This window comes from Prionailurus bengalensis, chromosome D4 (genome assembly GCF_016509475.1).
Source record: "Prionailurus bengalensis isolate Pbe53 chromosome D4, Fcat_Pben_1.1_paternal_pri, whole genome shotgun sequence".
Taxonomy (NCBI): domain Eukaryota; kingdom Metazoa; phylum Chordata; class Mammalia; order Carnivora; family Felidae; genus Prionailurus; species Prionailurus bengalensis.
In genome coordinates this window covers 74,962,246-74,968,118 of record NC_057359.1, presented here as the reverse complement: position 1 = coordinate 74,968,118, position 5,873 = coordinate 74,962,246, and positions in this window count along the sequence as shown.

Genomic DNA, 5,873 nt, shown 5'->3' with positions numbered 1-5,873 from the left:
TAAAAAAAAAAAAAAAGAACAGTTTTGAATGAAGTATCTTTCAAATAGAAGGCAGGGAAGCAAGGCAGTGTGGTGGGAAAAGCCTCACATAGGTATCAGAAGGGATGGATTCGTGCCCTGGCCCAATCACTAACTCACTGTATGACCTGGAGCTATTCCTTTCCCCTCCCTGGAACTCTGGATCCATGTCTGAGAAGTGAAGGGGCTGGATTTGAATCTATCCAAAGTCTCTACCATCTCAGAAGACCAGGATCTCTCATCCCAGACCTGTGAACCAAGATCCCAAGCAGTGTTCTAGAAGCCCCGTAACCAAAGGAAAGGCCCTCACACCAATATAAATCCAATGATACTAGTAGTATCTGGCTGCATGTCACCTCAGCACAGTCAGAATTTGGGGACAAGACTCAAGGTACCTTGCCAAATGATGTGAACAGTGGGATCTAAAATCTATAAAAGAAAGGACTGCCCAACTGACCATCCTGAATCTAAGAGGCCTCCTGGTATTTGGAAAACCACCTGAGCAGGCTTAACTCCATTCAAGTTAAGATTAACAGTAAGTCAATAGCAGACACCTTTTGTTTCTTGTGGGGAAGGGCTGTGCATTCTGCAAATGCTCCATCAGTGTGCAGTGGTTATGGTGATGCAGCCATTTGGTCAGGCAATAGCTGCCACCATTTCTCACATGATCTCTCTTAGGGAACCATTTCTGTGGAGGGTTATTAAGGCCCCAAAGTGTTGTTGATAAATGATTATGGCCCTGTAAATGGTGAGAAGGACTTCTGAACAATGGTAAACTCCTCTCCTGAGTTGGGTAACCATGAGATTTCTCTAGCTCCATCAACCTACCTTTACATCCATCCATCATTTCCAAGGAGCACCTTATCTGTTTGAAAGAAGGACCATTCAGCTTGAAGTATAAATCCTCAGAATTTATGCTTCAGAAGAAAAAAGGGACCCTTAACTGCCATGCCAAAGACTGGAGCAAAATTTGCATTTTTCTCAAAAAAAGAGGAGGGAAAAGAAAAATGTAGGAAGTCGGGTGCATTTGTCAGAGAAAGACTAGAAAAAAGTGTAAAAGAAGAAAGAAAAAAAAAAGACCCAGTCTTGTTGGTATGGATGAGAAAGAATTGGAAAAACAAAATAGCTAGGGAAAAAATTTAAGTCATTTGCTGAGCAGCATAGTATGTTAACCTCCTCTTCAGCCTCCTCTATGAAATATTCAGTAAAGTCTACATTTCTCATAACACTTTCTATGAGTAGATTCTTTGGGAGGAGCGGGCATTAGAAGTTTTGAATTGAGCAAGCCAAGTATGTTGCAAACACAGAGACAGGTTTCGAGGACCCAAAACTAGCAAGTAAGGGGGTATGTGGCATTTGAGTTATACTCTAACTCAGAAGGACAAATGAATCTTGTTTAAGCCAACTCATGCATTCTTGAAAAGGTATCTCCAATCTAAGCTTGTATAAACTAAGGAAATTTTCTACTGTCTCATACTCAAACTTCAGAAAGAATCCCATTCCTTCTCTGAGCAGAAACACCTGACTTTTGCACTTGAGTGATTCCTGCTCTCAATCTCTGTCAAGCAATGCTCTGAAAGCCAACAGCTGAAGACACAGGACATTTAAAGCAGTTCTGTAGCAAGACAGAAAAAAAAGGTAATCATTAGCAACTCAACTGAAAATAATAGGGAGTGGATAACCTGGAAAGTTTAAAACTAGATTCTCTTACTCTTTGAGGGTTAACCAGCCCTTGGGAATGTGATAGTATCTATGCAAATAAAATAAATAATTTCTCTAACTGGGAACCCAAGCTACCCAAAACATATGTCCCCTTGGGCAAAACCCAACTGGAGCTCACACACACACACACACACACACAGTATACATGCGGAACTTGTATAGAAGGATGATGTGTGAGTTGATAAGAAACTATCAGTGTAGATGTGTTCCTACCCTTGAGAAATTTATAAGACTTTCTTTCTCCAAAAAGTTTGGTAACTTTTTCTTCACCTAGTCTGTCTATCACCCACTGATGCCTCCTCAACTTACCCCAGTTCCCTCTTAAATTCCCCAGTCACACAAAGGTTGGCTCAGAGGAGGGCACAGCACGCCCAGGAGGGTTGATAGGAACAATCTGTAGAGGGAGGAAATACCGAAGGAAATTGGGTAGAATTTACCAAACAAGGGAGCCTTCCAGAATCCCTGGAATACCACTGATTATTCTGGCATGGGGGGACAAAGCCCTTAAGTTAAGAGGATTGAGAAGTCAGTCCCTGTCATGTCTGGAAAAAATCCTGAGAGATGAGCTAAGCCAAAGTTTGAATCCAAGCCCACTAGAGGGCAGAGACATCAAGTCCTCACATGTGGTTAGCAGCAGAGCTGGGATTTGAGCTAGCTGGTGAGCCCAGACTCCTGACTCCCCTCTCCATTATTTCCCACCAGCCTTTTTTGGCTTTGTCCTGTAGTCTTTCTGTAATTCCTCAGGTCATATCTTTCCAGCCCTCCACCATGGTGGTCCCCAGCATTCAGGGACTTCCTTTGTTCTTCTTTGCACCACTTGGATCCTCCAGGATCATCATTCAAAATGAGACACAGATAGTCTGTAGATTCATGGTCAAATCACAGAAAAAGGTCAGGGTCCCATATAGAAAAGTATAATCTCTCAGAAACTGAAGAAATAATTTAAAAATTAAAAGCTTACTGTTTTAATTTGAAGTTATGCTTGTGTGTATATATGTGTGTGTATAATGTATGTATACATGTACACGTATGTGTATGTATGTGTATTATATATACACATGTTTGTGTTATATATGTGTGTGTTTTATATACACGTGTGTGTGTGTGTGTGTGTGTGCTCTAGTAGTTGTTTTACAGGTCACCTGCTTAACCTGTTATCAGGGGAGGAAGCTTGATTCTTGCTCTGGGCATTGCAAAATGTATATACACTTGTATTTATTTTTAATTATGAAAAGAACAGAAAATAATTTCTTCCAATGCCTCACTGCTTATTTAATAACTATTAATATTTTGCCATATTTGCTTCTGCTTCTTTTTAAAAAGAAAACACTGCAGATAGAACAAAGTCTCATTCCTCCATCCATTTCCCTGTAGCCTCCCCCAAGAGAGCCACTGCCCAGAAGTTTGCACACCCCCTTCACTTACATAATTTTTTAGTTTTTTTTCCCATAGGTATGTATAGTACAATTTTGTGTGGCTTTAAAATTTTTAATAAATGATATCATACTTCATATTACATTATGTGACTTGAAATTTTTCATGTAATGTTAACTTTTTGATATTTATACAGATTGACACACGTAGATCTGGCTCACCTATTTAACTGCTTTATCCTATTTCATTGTTTGACTATGCCAGGTGGTCCATGTTTCTATGGATGAACATTTAGTTTGCCTCTTGATATTGCTACAATGAACATATCTCCCTGAACAGCTCCTTCTATTCTTCTATATAGCAAAAATACTCTTTGAAAATTATAAATAGTACCCTGACACTACTGAGTCAACCTTGACTGATGAGGTTAGACCCGTCTGTGGTCACAGCTCATGAGCTGGAGCTTTGGAATCTAAAAAGCTCTTTCCATCTTTCCTAGAACTTATGTGCTCTGAACATCCATTCCACACACAACTCCTGAATGCCAGTGTGGTGTGCTCCTAGGACCCCATGCCAGGTGCTGGTTCATGACCCAGCACGGTATGAGCCATGGCTCCACCAGGCTGCTACAGAATCAGCTCCAATTAACATGGGGTCACAAGGCACTCTGGAGCTTCCCTGGATCCAGTTCTTTCTCTAGAGAGTAAATAAAAAACACCAGAAAGCATGAAGGATGAGCACAACCCCAGGAGGAAAATTCTCCCCCAAAACCAAATGTCCGTATTCCTTGTGGTCTATTCCAGACCTCTTTTCTCTTCACACTCCATGCTATCTCCCTGCATGGCTTAATCAACTCCCCCTGGTTTCAGTGGCATCTTCTTGCCAATGACTGCATAATTGGTCTCTCCAGCTTTGCTTTGCTCCTAAAATTCAACCCCACATATTCAGTAGCCACTGGGCTCTACCCATTAGTTATTTCTGAGACCTTACAATGGAAGATTGGCACTCCACATCTAGTGTAGTGTGTGTTTACCATGACTCAGGAGAAGAAATGCTCTACTCTGCAAACAAAATGTGTACACACACACACAACTCTAAGACCAAGGATACATTAAGCAATACTTACCCTAACTGCTCATGACTAAGAAAAAAAAATCTTGTTGTGACCACCTGAATAGATTTGATGATGCTGTCATGAGTCACAACCCACAGTCTACAAATACTGTTGTAGTGTGACTTTCCCTGCTCCACAAGTTGGAAGATTCAAAATACACTTTGCTAATTCTATTGCAGCTTGGGTTCTAGAACAGTTTAGTCCAAGATGGACAAGATTTTAGAACGTTGTCCACTTTTCTAGCAAGCCCACTTCTGTGAAAGTGTTGGGTTTTCTGCAGGTGGCATTTGCAGAGGCTCCGGTGTTCAGATATGAGGTTGGTGGGTGCAGTGAGTCTGAGCGTAGGGACAGGAACATCCACTCTGCTGACATGTCTGTTGCAGATTAGCAGTGGTTCTAGATCTGGCAGCAGTAGCTGCTTCCTGATTATGGTGGTTTCCTGTTTGAAACAGTGGTGTTGTGGCTCTAGAGGGGCAGCTTCCTGATTGCAAGATTGTTGAAAAGACAGCAGCCAACCAAGCAGCCCTGTTCTGTGGGACAGCATTAGAGGTTGCTCCTGAAAGCCCAACCTAGATTCTGTGTCTTCAGCCCTCTTGGCAAGTCTGTGATAAATGCTTTCCTGCTAAACAAGCTGGCATGACGTCTGTTCTCTGTAAATGATCCCTGATGGATACAATCTCAACATGTAAAACTGACTTCAAAGTACTCACCCCAAACTTGTCACTATTCCTATGTCCTAAATCTCAAGGATGATCTGAGTCTTTCACAACCCTTCTTTCCTATTATTTATCCAATCAATATCTGTCTAGTTCATCAAGTTCTCTTGTCCTCACCAGCACCATCTCACCTGTGTCACCCTTGTCACCTCCTAACTCACACCCTGGCTCCTATCTTACCTCTTACAAATCCCATTTCTAGATACCACCATCATTCTGGGGACTGAGTAGTAATGACCACCTATCAAGCTCTTCCATGTCCTGCACTTTTCACAACACACTCACTGAATCCTCAAAACAGCCCTGTGAGGCAGGTATTGTTATCCCCACATTGTGCACAGTGACATTGAGACTCTGAGACATTGAGTAGCACGGCCAACATCACACAGCCACTGGGTCATAGAGCTGGAATTCAAGTCCTGATGTGTGAACATCTCCCACTCCAACATTCCATTCTCCAACCACTGTGGACCCAGCAGCCTTCCTAAAATCTAAGCTCTCTAAACCAGCTCCCTCCACATCAAGATCTTTCTTTCCTCTCTCACTTCATGCCACCTCCCACCTTGTGCTTGATACTCAAATCACATTGAACTTCTCCCAGTTCCTCAAACCTTTCATGTTCAGTCTTGCCACCAGGTGTTTGGAAGTGTTCTTCCTTCTGCCTGGAATATTCACTTCACTCTCTCTCTCTGGCTAACTCTCATCATTGTTCTGATCTCCTTAGAGAAGCCTTCTTGACTCTTCTGGCCTCACCTAATTCCCTTCTGTCTTCTTCCCTATTTGTCCTGTCCTTATGGGCATGATGCTATTTACCCTGGCTCTCTTTATGTACTTCCTCCCTGGCATCTAAACTCCTAGAAGGCAGGAATCCTGTCAATCTTATTCAGCACTGGGTCCTCGCAGCCCAGCCCAACCCCTGGGACATAATA